Here is a 19630-nt window from a genome sequence, read left to right on the forward strand (position 1 = left end):
GGGGATTACTTTTATCTTCTTCCCTCCATTAAATGGAGCTCAGCTCTGCTGCCTTTCCCACGAATAAAATGTGCTGGCTCTTTCTTCCAGGAATCCTCATTTTCAAGGCGCTGTTCAGCAGCATGGTCGCCCGTGTTTGTGCTAGATGGGATCACTGTTGTGTCATCCACAGTGTTCCCTCTGCACTGGGAATATTTTTTGGCTGGTTTATGTAGGGAGAAGCCTTCACTGATTCACCACTTTGTGTGGCTTCTAAATCTGAATATGTTGCGGATTCTTTGGAGAAGAGAAGGTTGTGTGGAGAGCTATGAGGACTCTGTATCAGGAGCTGTAGTGGTAGGGATGGGTTCAAATTGAAAGAGAGCAGGGTTAGATGGGATATGAAGAAGAAATTCCTCCCTGTGAGGGTGGGGAGGCCCTGGCACAGGTTGCCCAGAGAAGCTGTGGCTGCTCCATCCCTGGAAGTGTCCAAGGCCAGGTTGGACGGGCCTTGGAGCAACCTGGGCTAGTGGAAGGTGTCCCTGCCCATGGCAGGGGGTGGGACTGGGTGGGCTTTAAGGTCCCTCCCAACCCAGGCCATTCCATGATTCCATGATTCTCTTATCTGGAGCTGAGGAGTTTTGCCATGGCTGGAGCATGGAGTGAACAAGATCAGGGAGAGGGAGAAGGTCTCACCTGGTGGTTTCTCAGGCTGGAGATGCTCTTTGATGGTGTGAAGAGTTGATTTTCATGGTTCCCTCTGAAGAATTTTGGCTGGGGGATGCTGATGGGGTTTGGGGGGTCAGCATGTGATCCCTGGTATCAGCAGAGAAAAAGCAGGATGAGGGGAGCAGCTCCTCATCCCTGCTGGAGGAGGGATGCTCTGCTCATCTCCTCCCGAGGAGAGCCACCACAGGGAGGAGGAATCACACACCTCCAGTGCCAAATGCCATCTGACTCAAGGGAAGGAAAATCACACCTCTTTATTACACAGATTTATCTCGCTGTGGCGGAGCCCCACAACCACCACCAGATGCTCATCTTCTCAGTTGCTTTATTGGATTCTGGGACATCCTCGTAATTGCTGTGAGTGGGAGATGATTCCCCAGCATCTGGCATGTGTTAATACTGATTCAGAGCTCTTGTCAATCCACTTAGGAGAGCGTGGATGTGCTCTCTGTGCAGGCAAGAGGCAGCCTGGAAATTCTAAAGCATCATTGGATCCTATTTTTCTTGCTTTGAATTGCTGCTGAATGACTGAGTCCTTGCCACCAGACCTGCTGCAGGGTGAGCAGTTGGAGGTGGGGAGACGTTGCCCAGATTTCATCCCAGTTTCTGACAATGGGTAGGAAAATGCTGCCCAGTTTCCCCCAGCCTTCCCCCAGGTTGTCTTGCAGGAGATTCTGGAACGCTCTCCCAGCTCAAGTTTCTCCTCAGCCCATGAAAATCCATTTAGCACAACAGAAGTCTTCCGATGAATTAAAATTAATTCTGTTTTAATGTTTGGTTTAGGTTCAGGAGGTCTCCTGCTCCCTCTGAGGGTGGTGGCAGGTATCAGTGAGCACAGCTGCTTGGGCACTGCCTGCAGGTCTCTGGGGGCAGAGGAGTCTCAGCAGGTGGGTTTCCCTGCTCAGCTCAGAGTGAAGAAAAAGGAGGAATAAATCCAGCTAAAAGCAGATATTTCAAGAATTGCTCCAAAGCTGCTGTTTTCATTCCAGGTAGGAATAAAAACATGAGGTTTAGGCAGTTTTTAAAATTTTTGTTCTCTTCCTCTGAGCAGCCTGGCAGGGTTTGGTCAAACAAGGGTTCATGCTGGAATGTGCAGCAAGGCTGGCAACCTCCTGTTCTCCAGGCAGAGCTTTGGAGGAGGAGGTTTTTGGAGGGGCACAGTGATGCAGAAGAGTCTGTTTGAAGGAGGGAATGAAATACTTCCCTGCATCCCTCCTGCCTGAGGAATGCTGCTGGGTGTTGAATAGCACAGGAGGGCAGGGAAGAGGGATTCTCCAGGCTTGCAGGGCTCTGTCTAGACTCCCTAATGCAGCGGTGCCTTGAACTCCTGCCACGGCCTCGGCGCGTCCTGTAAATGGAAGCGGAGGAGCTTCCCACTGCCAAAGCCTCAGTCATGTTAATGAGACCCCAGTTCCTGCCGAATTTGGCAGCCTGTCCCTCTAAACCAGTGAACTTGCAGCAGGTGGTAGCAAAGCTCATTTCCTAAAACCACATCCCCCTGGAAGCAAAAAAGCCCCACCTGACTTCCCGTGGTGAGGCGGCCGCGTCTGCCTCCGGGCTGATGGGGGATTCCAGGTGTGGGGATGGATGTTCCTGCACGGGAAACCTGGACACCAGCACTCCACAGAGATGATATTTGGGTTGGCACATCACTCTTGTCATCTTGGAAAGGTGACACTCACTGCCCGAAGCCTGGCCTGTTGGGCATGGGAAGCCTGTCCTGTTGGACATGGGAAGCCTGTCCTGCTGGCTGTGTGAGGCTGCAGCCACCACAATCCATCTGGTTTTTCGGTGTTTCTGTTCCCTCTGGCTCCATTAGAGCTCGTTCGGGTCACCGAGTTGGTTTTGGTTTAGGATGCATTTCCTTCTCCACCCTCCTTTCTCCTCTTTCTGGGATCAAGTTTCTCACAGCTGAGCTACTCTTGTCTCTCTGTTTCCCACTGAAGGCTGAAGCAGGGCTTGGTCACCTCTATTTTTCCAAACCCAGCCCAAGCAATGAACATCTGCCAGGAGACAGAGGTTTTCCTAAGCCTGTGGTTTGAATAACTCATTCTTTGCAGCCTTGCTGCTCTCCCAGGCACATGCTGCCCATGAGGAGCAGGAAGGACAACTCTAACCACTGGATGCTGCCTCCTGTGAACCCACAGCCTGGGATGATGGGAATGCAGTGCTGGCCAGGCTCAAAACCTCCTCATTTCACTCCCTCTGGGGTTGTGGTGTGACCTTTCCCATGGCACCTGGAGTGGAGAAATGTCCTTCATTATTCCTCCAGGAATAATGAGGTGGTTGAGGCAGAAAATGACCCAGCATCTCCCAGGTGCCAGTGCCTTCCACCCTGACTTGCAGACACTTGGCACAGCCCTGCCCTGAACTCACCTGACCAGTTCTCTTCCTGCAAGCCCAGAGAAGCACCACTGCTCCTCTTAGCAGGCAATCAGAGTCTCAGGTGTATTTTAAAAGAGCCTGAAGTTTCCCCGAGTGTGTTGTGGTTCATGTGCTGGCAGTTTTGGGTTCCTGGGAAGGCACTCCTTGGGAAGTGTCATTGAGGGCCTTGCACCTCGGATGAGCACTCACTCCTTAGTTTACATGCAGGGAAACGGGCCCAGGGAGCTCCTGTGCTAAACTCCACAACAAATGCTGAGAAAACCTGCAAAGTCCTGCTCCCATTTCCTGCTCTAAATCCCTCACAGCAGACCCTGATATCCAGGGCTGGGAGCCAAACCCTCTCAAGTCAATGGAAAGATTCCCCCTGACTTTAATGGTCTTTGCATGAGTGCCTAATTCCTTCCTGTTCACAGGCTCTCTTGGACTTGGTTATGGAAACAACTGCAGCTATAAAGTGCTGCAGTGAACTGTAAACCCTTCAAAGCAGCGCAAGGGCAGATTTCCTCGTCCTCCCAGACAGCTGGAATGGGTTTTGTTTGACAAAAAGCCTGATGTATGTCCTTCCAGCCAGCGCCGTGGCTACAGCGTGAATGAGTGTCTTAACAAACACATTCATGCAGATGGGGTTTGTGGTCAGCCCTCTGGGGCTGGAGCCAAGCTCTTCCCAGCGGGATGGGGAAGGCAAGGGAGCCTTGTCCGTGCGAGGCAAGCCTGAAGCTCCGCGGCTTTGACGTGCCAGCAGCTCTCAGAGCTGTGGTCCCGGGTCTTGCAGCTTCTAGGAACTGTTTCAACTCCCTTCCTGCAAAGGCCATGTCACTGGTAGAGACCAGATGCTGCCCAGTTTTGTCAGCTCTTTGTGAAGTGGAGGGGTTTTGCCCCAGGCTGTGGCACCGTTGGCCACCTTTTTGCCTCGCTCCACAAAACTCTGGCAGAACACTTAAATAAATGCTTAACTCCAAGGATATAGATGTGTTTCACTGACTTCCACAGGGAGGGGTCTTGGTGGGTCTGGCTGTGTGATGCCAGCAAGGGGAACATGGGATTTCCACCCAACACTTGAGACTATTGACTGGCACCTCAAAGCGTGAGATCTGCCTGCTCTGGTCTCATCATACAAGGAGCAATAGCAGCAAACAGATTTTTGAGTCTTTATAAAGCCCAGAGACACCAAATGTGACTGTTAGAGGAGCAGTGCCTTTCACAGGAGTTCTGCCTGAGTGTTTTCCAGCATGGAAGGTTGCTCAGCTGGCTCTCGGGGGAGAGGAGGCTGATGTTGATTGCTCTTTCTTTCTTTATGCCCTAAAAACTTTCTGGATGAGGGTTTAGGTTGTTTGACTTGTTTTACTTCGCTGTTCGAGCACTGGATGGGTTTTGCTGGTTTTTTTTTTAAATCAGGGACAGCTGGGTGTCTGCACCCCCCACCTGCCCATCCCTCCCATCGTGTGCAGCCCGAGCACAAATGTGATCCCAGCGTGGCCCCAACGGCTTGGGCACAAAATCCCCACTCCTGGAGCCACGTCCTGCAAGAGGAACCTCGACCTCACTTTTGCAGCTGTGCATTCCTGAGATGAAAAGGGCAGCTCAGGCCTGGGCTGGTCCTGTAGCAGAAAATCAGACCTGGGCAAATCCAGTCCATGGAAAAGTCTGGCAGCTGCAGGAGCCGTCTGGCTGCTGGAAAAATCCATAGTGAGCTCCATCAGTGACCCCCTCCTGCCACCCCGATTTGGGGAGATCCCCCCTTTGGCTTTCTGAGTGCTTGCCCAGGGGTCTCACTAGAAATGTGGCTGTATGAAGACTCCCAGTTCAGGGATTCAGGAATTGCAGAGTGCTGGCCTGGCTCTTTCAGGAGGATTATTTGCTTTTTAAAGTCCCTATCTGCAGCCCAGGCTGATCGTTCTGTTGCAGGGGAAAATAGGCAGCAGCCTGAGACATGGATGAAGTAATGAGTTCATCTCTCTGCAGTCTAGCCAGGTATACATTTTTTTCTCCCAGAACTTAATTAAAATGCATACATCTTTCCTCACGTTTTTATGAAGCTCAATGGCAAATAATGGTCACTCTCTAATTGCACCAACATTAACTTGTTTTCATGGCTGCAAAGGACGGATCCAAGGGCAGAATCCTTCCTTCCCCTGCATTTGGCTACTCTGGGATGTGCTATCTCCAGCAAGCAGCCAGAAGCCTGGGTTTTATATCTGTTCTAGCACTCCCATGGGCTGGACTCTGCTGGGGAAAGGAGGGGACTTGTCTACTGGAAAATACATGCATTATTCTGGGATGGCTGATAAATCCTTACCTGGCTCATGCTCTCCCTGTTCTGTTTTCCTGGCATTGCCACTGAATCCAGGAACTTTATCCTGTCTGGGGTCTGGAGCCCTCTGGCCACAGTTTGCTGCCCTCTCAGAGCCTTCTCCTGCCTGGACCCCTCCTGGTGTCCCCTGGGATCACTGGGGAAAAGGAAAATAAAAATCCAGGCAAGTTTGATTGAATAATGAGTTTAGTTACTTTACCCAGCCACAAAACTGGGCGTATTTATCCAGAGCAAGATGAAACAGGGGCCCTCCTGGTGCAACAAAATCATTTGTCCTACAAAGGAAACCACCAGCTCCATTGTGGGAAGGGTGTAAAGCTGTTGATGGAAACGAGCATTCCATGATCCTATGGCCTTCCACTCCTCTGTGATTTTGGTTACTCCAGACTATGATCAGCACAGCCAGACCAGTCCTCATCCCAGTCCTGCTGGCTACTGGCCCCAGTAGTTGCTGGTGAGTGTGGCTGGGGCAGGTTTCACAGGGGGCTGGTGCAGCCCCAGAAATGCCTTTGTGCTCCTTTGTGACATCCATCCAGCTGGGTTGCATCCTGCAGGGGTGTTGGTTATGAAACGGCTGGTTTTACTGTCACATTTTTAAAAATTCAGCCCTTTTTTAATATGGAACTGGTTTCTGGTGGCATGAATATTGCAGTGCTGTGTTCTGCTCAAAGTGATGCTGCTCAGACGCGCCAAAGCTCGGGGAGGCTTTTGAACATTTCCTCGTCTAAACCCGACCAGTCCCACGGAACCAAAATCTAACCTAAAATGCTAAAACTGCTCAGATTGCACTTCATGCATGGGAAATGAGCACATTTCGAGGTGTTGCCAGGGTGGGGGCACTAGGAGAGAGTGTTGTGGACTGTAAGAGAAGGTTATGCACCGTGGGAGGACGTGCAGGTCCAACACGTCTCCACTGGTGAGTGGTTTGGGTCCGGTCCAAGGAGAGGAGGTTGGAAGGAAGGATGTGGCTCTGCTTGGGTGCTTTGTGGCCTGGCCATCTGCAAGGAGAAGGAATAGGCACCATCCCTCCCATCCACCCTCCAATTTAGTGCGTGCCTGGAAGAGGCAGTGGTGGGTGCTGTCAGGATCATAAGTGGCACATGGATGACAAATGGTCCATCCCTTGGGCTTTCCTTGGAGGCTCGGAAAGTCGTGGCTGGAGTGATGGCAACAACAGAAGAGGTGGCTGCAGGACCAGAGGGCTCAGGGAGCTTAGCTTGGCTGCCTTTTCCAGGAGGAGTTAATCAGCTGGAACACGTGAGGGCTGCAGGGCACGATGATGAACGGGAGCATACGGAGGGGGAAGGCTGGCTGGTTAAAAGAGCAGTGGTGATGGCACAAAAGTCCTTCTGGCAGCGTGATTTATTAAGCTGTGATGGTGTCTCTCACATTCAGTGGCAGATGCCTCATCCTACATGACATTTAATGCAGGCTGAGAGAGGTTTCACCGTAGGGAACCATTCTCTGCCTGCAAGGGGGGCGCTGGGCGGGCTGGTTGGTGACTGCCACGCTCACAGCCGGGAAGGGAATTTTCTAAATCACATTTTTATTAGGTGTCTAATTGACTCATCATCCCTGCCCCCCCTCGGTGCACAAACATTTGCTCTACCCTGAAATGTGAGATGAGCAAGGCTGGCGAGAAATGCTTTCTGAATATAGCTGGGGAGAGAGAGAGAGAGAAAGAGAGAGAGAGAGGGTTGAGCAGGGTAAGGAAGGAGCAAATTCATGCCATTTTTTAAAACAAGATCGTAAAAGACTGTAAAAAAAAAAAAAATCCCCATATAAAAAATAACAACAACAACAGAAAGAGGTTGTGGTTTCACAAGCCAGTTTTCATTTCTGGAAGTTGATGACACCCTGGATTGCTGTTGTTTTTTTAGACCTCTTTCAATTTTTTTTTTTAGGATGGTTTGTCTGTAGTGTGGGTATGTGTGGGTAGAGAGCTGGGAAATATGCAGAGGGAAAGAAAAAGCTAAAAATGGGCAGGAACAGGCTGGCTGCATATGCTTTCCCCCCCACACCATATATAAAAAAAATAATTAAGGAAGATCTTGAAGGTGTTAAAGATTTAAGGTTTGTGGGGATGGAGCACAGGCAAAGGAGGGTGATCCTGAAGTCCACATCTAATCTAGGATATTTTGTGCTTCATTGAGCACCATGCTCCCCTTCACTGCAGGAGGGCTGTGTCTCAGTTTGCAAAATAATCATCCAAACTTCTGATTTACGTCCCTTGGAAGCTGCCCTGCTCTGCAGGGAGGAGGAGGAATGCAGCCAGGCTGTCCCAGGGAGCTGGATGGTGTGGTGGTCTTGCAGGTCTTGTATTGGTGCCACCAGGAAATTGGGTTCTTTTTGCTGTCCAGTTTGGTGTCACATCTCATTTTGGCATTTTTGCTTAGAAAACAGTCTCGTTCTTCAGAAATATTTCTCTTTTCTTTCTTAATTTTTTATTTCTTCAAGCTGAGCCCCACTATCTCCACAGGAACTGGAGAGCTGGCTCAGCTGATCCCTGAGTGGGACAGAGGGAAGGTGGGATCTGAGGGCCAAGGTTCATTCTTTGCCCATTGCTCCTTTCTAATAAAATAAAGTTTTACTTGAAAAGTTCAGACTAATTCTCTTCTGTTGTTTTTCTCAGCTGGAAGCTTCCCTTTAAAACATTAATATCCACATTATTTTTTTTCCCCTGGCAGGTTAATTAATACTTGATTCATCACCTCAAAAGCTAATGGGTATTTATCCAGATCGTGAAGGAAATTAATGCCTGCTATAAATAACTGTGATAACTGACAACCCACCTTTACTTACACTCCTTCTTCTTCAGGAAACAAACTCTGCTGGGCTCTAGAGGAGTTAATCCTGACCTATTCCCAGGGTTGGACTCAGTGTTTTCCTACTTGAGCTTTACTTTGTAAACATGGTGCTTTTTTTTTATGGGGAAAAATGTCAGCTTTTGTGGAGAGAGACCCAGACAACTCAGCATAATCACTCCAGCCTGGGTCAGCAAAGGCCAGTGCAGACTGTGGGTGTTTTCGTGGGCTGGGAAGGCTCTGGCTCTCTGTGAAATATTAGTTTTGGCTATGGGAGAGCCCTTTCCAAGTTCTTGTCTGCTTCCAATAAATGGTGTTTAGTGCCTTTGTCTGCAGCTCCCCAGCTATTGTCATCGATGACCTTAATTAGGAACACACCAGAAATCATGTCGAGTCTGTCACTCACACACACACACAATTAGAAAGTCATTATTTACTTTTCCTGTTAACTCACATGTTCCTCCTGGGTGCTGCTCTGCACCCTGGGCAGTCCTCGTTATCCACGGAGGCTTCAAGGGCAGGAATAACTGGATGGGTGCTGGGAAGCTGGATTGGCACAGAGGTGGCACGAGGGGTGAAGTGGATGCTGGAGGCCACCCAGAGCATGACCTGGTGTGATGTGGTGCCTCTGCTTTTCCCACTGCTCAGAGCTGGGTTTGCACCAGGTCCTGCATCTCTGCTGTAGGTCTGATGCTGCTCTGGTGGCTCTGGGGGTGGCCAAGAGTTCTGTGTGCTGCAAAATCCTGCTGACAGCGTTCCCAGGCTCCTGCCCTCGCTGCAGGAAAACCCGGGGGACAGCCTGGCCAGGGCTCTGCAGGGTGGGCTCTGTCACTGCAGCAATCACACTGCTTTTGAGGCAGGATAAGAGGAACTGAAAGAGCTCGTCTGTCCCGTATGACTCCGTCTTTGGTTTTCCCCATAAGTGAGGCCATTTGTGAGGCTGCCTCTAGGAAGCAGCAGCCTCTGGAATCACCCAGTTGTGTTACAGCCTCATCTTTTGGACATTTCCCCATCCCTCATGAAAGCATCAAGCACAAAGGAGCAGCCAGGCAATTTTTATGATTGTTTTAAAAATCCACGCTGCTCTAGAGAGGATGAACTTACTTCTTTTTTTTTTTTTCCCTTTTTTTCCGGGGACATTGGCTCATCAATTTTTAATTCTTGAGCTTGGCAGCACTGGTTGAATTAGAAAGAGAACAACTGATTTTAATGAGCATAAGATTAATGCAGATGAACTTGGCTGGAACCGCGATCCGGCTGAGGGGAGATGATTGTCTCACTTCACCTGCCAGCTCCCTCCTCGGTGGGCTGTTCTGTCCCCAGCATTAGTGGAGCAGAGCGTGTTCTCATCACAGGTCTTCACCTGCAGGAGAGATGCTCATTAACCAGCCTGGTTCACACAGGATATTTTGCACATCAACCCTTGGCAGCTGCTCTGGACCTTCCACAGTCCTGCAAGGTGGTGAGGAATGAGGAGGGTGAGGATGGATGTGCACTGGTGAAGGAAAAACCTCCCCTGACTCTGGTACCCACTGGATGGGAAGGAGAAGACTTTTGGCTGCTGCATGAGGCCACCACAGCTCCAAGAAAGCTCATGATCTACTCCTGTTGCCTATCTCTTGGTGGAGAGCTGTTGTTTTATTTATGGGTCATATAAATAATATAAATATGATATGAGAGAGCCCAGAACACCCCTCCCTGGGCAGAGCTCTCCCACTGCCCCACACAACCCCTGAGCTCAATGACTTGCTTTCCTACACACCTGAAATTACATATTTGCATAGTGAGTGGTTTTATTACCCAGGAAAGATGGGGGAGGCTGAGCTGAACTAATTTTATTTGATTCTGTGGGCATCTGGCAGTTTTATATCTCTGTTTTATTTTTTTATGTGCTTTGGTCAGGTGGTGCTTACAGAGATCACATCGCTGCAGGTTTAGCCAGCTTGGGATTGTCATAATTAGTCTCCCAGGAGAGCATCAGGGAACTGTGGAGGAAAAGGCCAGACCAGCAGCTGGTGAGATCACCCAGTGACTTGTGTCCAGCTTTACAGGGACCTCCTGCCTGACCCACGACATCATGACCATGGATCAGCCACAGGATTGTGTTCTGCTTCAACATCCCCCCCCAGAGGGAAAGGAGGAGCCAGGCAAGGTGTATTAGCAGCCCCAACCCAAGGGCTTTGTGGTGCCTGCATGACCCTTTGCATCCCAGAGGAATAAAAGATGGGACAGAGCAGTGGGACTGTGGAGGCAGGTGGAGAGGACGGTGCTGTGAGTCTGTTTTGCAGCTGCAGTTTTGCAGATCTCAGGGGTCTAGATGGGAAATCTGTGAGGGCAAAGGGGTGACAGGGCTAAAAGGAATCCTACACCCCATCTGGGTTTGTGCCACCTCCAGCTCTGCAGGAGCTGTGGTGTCAGAACTGGGAAGATCCATCCCAGAGTCCAGCAGTTCCTTCTGGGGCTTCTGGAGACCTAATTCCCAAACAGCAGCTTCCCTTCTGTGCTCACAGCCCTTTCCACTGGGCCAAGAGATGACCAGTGCTGGGGGCAGCACTCACCAGGAGTCCTGGCTATGATGCCTTGGGCTTCACCCTTGTCTACCCCAAAAATGCCTGGGCAAGGGGGGCAGGGCTTGGCCAGGATGGAACGTGGCAGCTCCATGGGTGCATGATATGATCCCCCTCCAGTGCCTGGAAGATTCAGGGGTCTGAAATCATCCCACCCCAAACCCACAGGTTTTTCCTCCTCAGTGTTACCCACTCACTGTTGCCCCCAGCCTGGCCAGGGTCAGTGCTGTGCTGCTGACCTGGCCAGGTGGAGATGCCAAGGCAAGTCATTTTTTTTTGGCTTTTTCACATTTTCAGCTTGTTAACAACCGTTGTTCCCTCCACATCTGCCAGCTCAGGAGAGAACCACTGCTTTAGCTCTGTGTCGCCAGGGAGAGCTTAAACATCGTCATTAAAAAATTCCTGCCTTGCATCATCTCCTCAGACATGCAGGAAGAAACCTTTGCAATTAGATTCCCTGTGCACTGGCAGGAGGGCAGGAGTTCTTCCTTTTTTCCCCTTTCTGTGATGATGATGTTCTGTGATTTTAAGGCAGCAGGGAAAAATACAAAAAATAAAAAAAAATAAAAAAGAAGCCTGTTTGATTTTCCTCATTATGTTAAGCCTGGTTTTACTTTCTGATTGCCAAAGCATGATAAATGGAACAAAGATTACCTAGAGATTTTCAAAGATTTGCTTTCAATTTGATTTTTCCTGAGCCTCATTAAGCCTGCAGGTTTTATCTACACTTTGTTCTTAACAGTGGAGTGACATGACCACATATTAATAGCCATATTTTTTTCCGTTGAAATTAAAACCAGATAGAGGCTTCTCATGCTTTGCTTTCAAATCCTATTTTAAAAAATATTGATCATGTGTGTGTTGTTTTCCTTTCCCTCTGACACTGCTGGCTCTGTAAAGGACATTTGCCAGGGAAATGCTTTCAGTCCTGGATCCCTGGGCATTACTGGGTGCAGTTTTGTGGATTAAGGAACATATTTTGGAAGGTATAATGTAAAGATAAAAGAAAAACGTGGCTTTCAACAGAGAGGCAGACAAGAAAAATAAGATATTAAAGCAGGAGCTCTACAGTCAGGGGGTACAGAGGAGCTTAGACAAGATAAGATAATCTATGATGTGCCCACGTGCATCTTTCAGGAGAAAAATGCCATTGGAAGAGCTCATCCTCCATGATTTTAGGAGAAACTCGTGGCTGAGAGTCCTGTGTGCTGCTGTCAGGAGAAGTTTGGAAAAGGGTGGCAGGGGCTGGGCATGAAGGACAATGTGGGACACACCCACACAAAGCCACCCTGACATTCCTGATGGTGTTCCTTCTGCCGGAGCCGGGAGAACAGACCCACCTCCTGTGTTTTCCAGGTGTGCATCTTCCTCTTTCCGTGCCCATCCCTGAGCCCACAGAGGTTTGGGGGCAGCTTGAAGATGTGATGAAAATGTGTCCTTGTACCTGGTGTGGGAAACACCTTCCTCATCTGTCTGGGGACGGTGTGACAGCGCAGGAGCTGGCTGTGTCCTCCGAGTCCCTGGGGAAGGGGCTGGAGATAAAAAACACAAGAAAAGTTGCTCTTTAATGCCCTGCCTTGTTATAGGAATGGGAAACACGGGTGCACAGAGTGGGGTGAGGGCAGACTGTCCTTAGGGTGCCACTACACCAACCCCAGGGAAGCCCTTTATTCCGACACCAGCCCAGATCGGTCTCCAAGACTCAAGGTGCTTCTTGTGATGTCCTTGCTTCAGGCATGATCCCAGGGGCTCTGCTTGAACTGGAAAGCAGCTCTTTTGGAAAGGTTTTAGGTACTCAACAAGCTCTAATAATAATAATAATAATAATAATAATGAACTGCCTTTCTATTTATAAATGAGAGCAACATCGAGGAGCTCGGCTCATGTGGCCACCACGGCCCTGTTGCTCCCTCACCCTCTGCCATGGAGCTGTTCATCTCACAGCCCTGCCAGAGCCCCATCCTGCAAGGGAAAGGGCATTTCCCAGGGTTCTTTCCTTTGGATACACACACATGGTTTTTCTCCTCTTGTTTATAAGGGAATGTTTTCTTTTTAAAAACAGGGATTGTTTTTGTAGCAGCTCCTGCCCTGCTTCGTAAACCAAACATTTCCCAGGCACTCCGTGTCTCAGACGATGTTATGGTTACTGGAATGCCAGTGGGAATGTCCAAAATGTATTTCTTGGTGGAGCCTGGGGATTTTGTGCTGCCTGGCTCCAGATGTGACTCCGATGGGTCCTTCTGGCCGAGCCAGCTGGACGTGGCCAGTGTTGGGGCTCAGCTGGAGAAGGATTTGTGTTTATGTGCTGTAGCCCAAGGCCAGCTCTCACCACCCTGCAGCAGGGGAGCACCCCCTCTGCTTCCACTGGGACAGCTCAGGCTGAGGCTCAGGGCAGCATAAAGCTGCCTTTACTGGTTCCAGTGTGGCAGGAACTGGACATGTGCTGCTGGTTCTGATTCTACCCAGTGTTGCCTCTGCTCCCCTTCCCACAGTTTTGGACTCTGTACTTGCACTTCTGGGAGAGGCTGAAGAGAGTTTTCCCTCTGGACACCCTCTCACTATCTCTGCTAGATACAGGATGCCAGATTTGATTAAAATGCTCTGATCTGTTCTGACAAATCCTCTGTTCCTAAGTAGATAATAACCAGAAAATCTTCCTAAATAAATCCTGGGTTCGGATCTGTGCCCACACTCGTTTTTCTTCTCGTATCAATTAAATGCTTCCCCTTACCCTGAACTGGGAGCATCCTCAGCCCCTTGAAGGAGAAAGGAGGCACAGACTTATGGCTGCTGAAGGACAGGGTGGAGTGTTAAGACTGTAAAAAAAGAGAGTCTGATTTGGCAGCACTGAGGCACAGGTGACCAGAAACACCTTGGCTGAGCAGGGATTAAAGGTTGCAGATGTCTGTCATCCCAAACTGCAGAGAAAAGTGCTGGGCTTCCTTTCCATCATACAGAATCATGGAATGGTTTGGGTTGGAAGGGACCTTAAGGGTCATCTAGTTCCAAGCCCCCTGGCATGGCCATGCCAGTTCAGTGAAGGTGGCACCTGGAGGAGAGAAAGGAATATATTGGAATAACACCTGTTTACTTTTTCTCTCTCTTTCTTCAGTATCATCAATATACTTGATCCTGAGGTGTCCCTTTGGCAAAGGGGAGTCCCGGGAACCATTTGCTTCCAAACCTGGACCAGGTCTTTGCAGCCACGTCCACATCAGCCATGATCCAGCTTTTTGACCTCTCCTTCCATCCGTGAACCCTCGGCGTGGATCCAACGCCTTTGGACGGCAGCGCTGAGCTGCAGAACAAGGGATCCGGCTCGTAAAATGTGAGAAAAAAAAAAACCAAAAAACCAACAAAACAACCCCCAAAACAACCCTAGAGATGCAAATCCGTGGGGTGGCCGGTTTTTGGGAAGGGATGCAGGGATGCTCGGGGCGTGCACCGCCCGGTGTCACCAGGAGGTGGCACAGCTCGAGCGGGGATGTCGCGCCGGGTCCCGCATCCCGGGCTGGTCCCGCATCCCGGGCTGGACCCGCATCCCGGGCTGGACCCGCATCCCGGCACCCCCCAAAAAGCGAGCGGCGGGATTCGTCGGGAAAGAGGAGAAAAGGGTCTCTGGTCTCCTTTCTCGGAAAGCCATTGTGCAAAACCCGCACGCACGGAAAACAAACGGACAAAAAAAAAAAAAAAAAAAAAAAAGGCACCAACTCCGCGTTTGATTTGGAGAGAAGGCAAAAATGAGCCCTGCTTTGAGAGCACGCAGCTGTTGGGACACCCACTGCCTGTGTCCCCGTGGCCTTCCCGCACGAGCAGAGCCTCCACTGACTCCTGATCCTCCCCGGTGCCCTCATTCCCTGCTCCAAATCCCAGCGGTCTGTTCCTTGAGGGAACTCCATTCGTGGCTTGTAGCACATCAACAGCCAGCAGCTCGCAGAGGTTTGTCCTGCAAAAGCAGATCCAGCAGCAGCACAACACCGGGAGGGCTCCGTGGAGCAGAGAGGACAAGGTGTCCTGTGGCCTCTGAGAATCCCATCCACAGGTCTCCATCTCCAGATTCCTACATGGGATCAAAAGCATTTTCCCCACAGGACATGTTTAATCCCTGCTCTGTGGGCACCTGAGTCTGAGGTGAGACACCTGGAAATGGCAAATCAGCATTGTTTTCCTCAACAATGGCAATTTTCCTTTCCTAGAAAAGGCAGAACAGAGGCTGCAGAAGAAGGAGATCAGCCATCAACAATTGGACTTGGTGATCTCAGAGGCCTTTTCCAGCCTTAATGATTCTATGATTGCAGAGCAGAAGTGTTTGTTTTGAATGAAGCATTTGACCTGCAGCCCTCCTGCTGGAAACATTGCACTTCAAGAAAGTTATGGCCTATATTTCACTTGAAATAAAAAATATTTTGAAGTGCATTGCTATTGTTGGTAAAACAGAATCCCAGAATGGTTTGGGTTGGAAAGGATGTTAAGGATCATCTTGTTCCAACCCCTGCCATGGGCAGGGACACCTTCCACTAGATCAGGCAGAGCCACATCCAGCCTGGCCTTGGCCACTTGGCCAACATGGACCAGGCCACTTAGCCCACACCCAGCTTGTAACAAAAGAAAAAAAGTGATTTCTTCCCAATAAATAAATTTTTATTTCCTGAGAAATAAATTTCTTCCCAGTTTTTCCTTTATGGGTTCATGTGTCCAAAGTTAACTGAAATAGTTCACAGTGAGTTAATGGAGTCCTGAGAGAACTGCAACCCAGCACCTCCTTTGGCTGCTTTTTGGGGTCCTTTAGGAGGACAGGACAAGTGACAAGTGACCACTGTCCCTTCCCAAGCTGCTGCCCGGCTCAGGGGTCCCTAAGCTGGAAGGGTTTAGCAGCTCCCCAGGGGTGCCTTTTCCTTGCATGGGTTTCTCCAGGTGCTTTTTAAAGCCAGCTCAACTTTTAGCTTTCCTCGTGGGTGCAGTAACTTCATGTCCTGCCCTCCCACCTCAGGCTGGAGGGGTTGGTGCAGGACACCCCTGTGAAGGTGCCCAGGGGGACACGGAGCTGCTGCTCTCCAACCCTCCCACTCACAGCCCCCATCTGTTCTCCCTGTACTTGCTGCAGCATCTTCCAGGAAAGCTCCAGGACAGGGACAGATGTTCTGCAAATGCAAGAAATCAGATGTAGGGGATGTTGTGCAATAATTTACTCACCGGAGCCCGTTTTTCCTTCTCAGTCCCTCGTGAGAGTCAATCACAGATCCCCCTGTGAAATGTGGTGTAGGCCTGTGACATGAGGTTGGCAGGAGGCTTCTCTCCTGTCTTCAGAGGGAAACAAACAGCAGTTTCAAGGCCAGTTATTTTTCAAATTAAAGCAAAAAAAAAAAAACCACCACCACCAACAAACCAACAAAAAAATCCCCTCTTACTTCTTTCTGTTGTTCTTTCTGAATTCCTACTTAGCATCCTGAGAACCCTTTAGAGGATTTGCATGTAGAACAAGGAATGAATTTCTCACAATGAGGCCAAAGAAAACTGAGATCTGTGGGTGGAGGAAGCTGCAGCCCGTGCCAGCAGCCAGTGCCAGCAAGGAGGTGTCCTCAGCTGCCCAAGGTGAGGCTGAGCACTGCCTCAAATCCTCCCCTCATCCTGGGGCACTATGATTAGTTAATTAATTAAGATAAGATAGATAAATAGATGGATGGATGGATACATACATAGATGGATGGATAGATAGATAGAGGGATAGAGAAATAGATAGAGGGATAGATAGATAGAGGAATAGACAGATGGATAGATAGATAGATAGATAGATAGATAGATAGATAGATAGATAGATAGATAGATAGAATGAAAGAAGTTGCCCAAAGCAAGGGCCAGGCTCCAAGAGCTGCCTATTTACAGGCATTATAATTTCCTGTAGCTGCATCCATTTACCTGTCCATAAAACACCATCTGATGCCTGTGCCAGGATGAAGATGCACAGGAAAAAAATCAAACCCCTCCCTTTTGCCTAGAACACGAGTTCATGAACTTCTGTTATCATTCAGGCCTGCTCTAATTGAAACATCATGTCTTACACAACCATCTCCTTCTCTGTCCCCTTCTTTCACTCTTTTAAAAACCATTTCCTGCTTTTTTCCAGCTGGACACGCTATCCCTCTTCCTGCTTTGAAGCAAATATTTTGTTGGGTTTGGCTGCTGTCACAGCCACACATCGTCTTCTGCCTGATATTTTATCCATCTGCTGCTGAGGAGAATTATTGTGAGCTGAAAAGTCTCAAAAGGGTTCTGAGGTGCTGAGTCGAATCAGGAAGTACCAGTGCAAGAGAAGAAAAACCTCCTCTCTCAGCTTCCCCGTGCACAGTAATTCAGGCTGAAAGGCCTTAAAAATTAAATACTGGGTGATGCTTGTTACAACACCCTGGTGCTCCAGTGCTGTGCTGGGTCCCACTGGAGGAGCTGATACACCCTGCTCACCCCTCCACGTGTGGAGATGGGATCCAACTCTGACTTCCTCTTCTGTCTCAAGCGAATGGAAGAAGAGAGTTGGGTTCCTGTGCTGCCGAGGTTGCCAGCACCTGCCTTGCCTCATTTCTTCTGCTTGAAGAACATCTGGCTCTGCTCTGGGACAGCCACGCATGGCCAGTGGAGCTGTGTGCCCTGTGATGAAGCCTCTTGAAGCCTGGCTGGAGACACTCATTGCCATCCTGGCAGGGGACACTCCGTATTCATGGTGCCTTTCCTTCCAGAACACACACAAATAACTTTCTCTTTGATGCTGGTCCTGTCTCCTGTTTTTTCTTTTCCCCCTGGGTTGCTCTGTAAAAAAAAGGATGTTTTTTTGTCCAGACAAGCTCCAAGATCTGGAGGTGCCTACCCAGAGGAGGGGCTTCCCACTGCTGCTGGGAAGGGGGTACAGGAGGGGCTGTGAGGAGCTGCTCAGGGCTGGGGGATGTTTCCTTCACCCCACAGGGTGTCTGCAGGCAGGGCACCATCTCACAGCCCTGCTCTGGGCTTCCTCTGCAGGACAGCAGCCCTTTGCTTGTCATCTCTCAGCTGTACCCTCCCCCCACCCTGCAGAAGTTTGACTCACAGAAGTTGTGTCACCGCTTTCCTTGGAAGTTCCTTGGAATTCTCAGAAATACCACTTTTTTTTGCTGGTTTTGCTTACTTGCACTTAAAGGGGAGTTGCTTAATTAGCCTTTGAACTAGACAATGTCCATCTCTATCACAGTTTTGAGGAGACCTGGAAAGCCATTCCTGTCCATTCCTAGGGACTATCTTTCAACTTCAAGTACTGCTTTGCTCCCCAAATCTTGGGGTGACACACTGTCCCCAAGCTCCCAAATGTTGAGCACACATGTGCCTTGCTCCCCTGGTCCCTAGCACTCAAAAACTACTATCTGGCCTTGTTTTTCTCAGTAACCTGTAAGGTTTGGGCTGCTCCTTGCTGTCAGGATGCCTGTTTGGGATTTGGTGCCTGGGGATCAGAGCTGGAGGCAGCTGGTGAATGGCCCTTTGTGCTCTTCGTCGCTTTGCTGCATAAAGGGGGCATTATTCCATCTATTAAATAAGAATCTTCCTGTTAATAAGATCAAGTTATTGCCTGAGTTACTGTGGGGAACATGTGGCATCTGCAGCAGGAGCTGCCTCACCCACTCTGTGCTGGATGATGGATACACTCTCTGGCACGGCCGCTCTGCTCCGGGTTCAGCGGCAAAGGGCACGGGGGGCTCTTGCTCTGCTGCCAAACAAGGGCAATAACCAGGCTGGCAGGGCAGTTCTGGGGCTGCTTCTGTGCTGGAGGTGACACTGTCAGCCCCTGCAATCCCAGAGCAGGTAGAGCAACCACAGCTGCTGGGGATGATTTTCCTCCTGCAGCCCTTCAGCTCCGGGCAGGGGAAGGGAGAGGGGTGGAACTCCAAAGGGAGTATTCAATAAGTCAGTTCATTTCCAGGAAATCTCTCTCTTGTTCTTTTTTCTTTTTTTTTGTTTCTTTTTTTTTTTTTTCTTTCCAATGGAAAAGCTAAGTCCTTGTGAACTTTTTGAGAACTTTTGTTCATTCCCCGTTGCCAGCTAAGCTCTGCTTTGTGCTGGTGACAGAACCCCTTTCTCCAAGCACTGGCCATGGGCCAGGACATGGAAATCTCCAGTGAGAGCTGGCAGTGCCACAAGCCCTGTCCCCCTTCCCTCCAGGCTGATGCAAAACCCCAGCTCCAACCTGCTCCCCTCTGGGGACTCCCTGTGGGTCTTTTTCCTTCTCCTCCATGTGCAGATGTGATGGAGCAAGCTCTGCTGCTTCATCTTCCTCTGCAATGGAAAATGTCAAGTATCATGGGGAATAGTCAGTCAAACCTGTGGAAGGGGAGGGTGTTGGTGGCAGTTCCTTGGAAGACACAACTGTCCAAGTGCTGTCAGAAGGAACTCCTCATTTCCAGCTCCAGAGATGTTCTCTCTAAGACAGGACTTGTTTTCCTGGCCTTTTAGTGCTGTTTGGGTCTTTGCATCATCCAAAGACCTCCAAAGGGTCCTGGTTCCATCATGCTGGGTGGTAAAGAGAAGAGATTTCCTGGAGGGTCTCTGTGTAAGGGCAGAGGCACAGAGAGCAGAGCAGAGGGAAGCCAGAGTATTTCACAAATCCACTCAAACCAGCAGCCACTGCAGCAGAGGGACCAACATCACCAGCAGCATCTCCAGAGGCACAGACCATAAGATGATGATAAAAAACCCCTAACAGCAATGGATCATATAAACTGTATTTATCTCAGGAGGCCTGTGCCTTTAGTTCCTCAGCACCACTGATATCCCCAGGGCACTAAATAAAACTTTTCCCTTGCACAGAATTCCCATTTCCTGGTGCTGAGTGTATGAAC

At 49.7% G+C, this 19630-nt stretch overlaps 1 long non-coding RNA gene across 1 annotated transcript; it reads left to right on the top strand.

The window, feature by feature from the left end:
* Positions 1–653: 653 nt before the first annotated feature.
* LOC108639815 lies at positions 654–13975 on the top strand. Its single transcript, XR_003212740.1, has 3 exons — positions 654–1697; positions 11913–12131; positions 13888–13975. It is a non-coding gene; the product is annotated as an uncharacterized LOC108639815 (long non-coding RNA).
* Positions 13976–19630: the final 5655 nt, after the last annotated feature.

The sequence above is a fragment of the Manacus vitellinus genome, unplaced genomic scaffold (assembly GCF_001715985.3).
Source record: "Manacus vitellinus isolate BGI_N305 unplaced genomic scaffold, ASM171598v3 scaffold_24_pilon, whole genome shotgun sequence".
In the NCBI taxonomy this organism is placed as follows: Eukaryota; Metazoa; Chordata; class Aves; order Passeriformes; family Pipridae; genus Manacus; species Manacus vitellinus.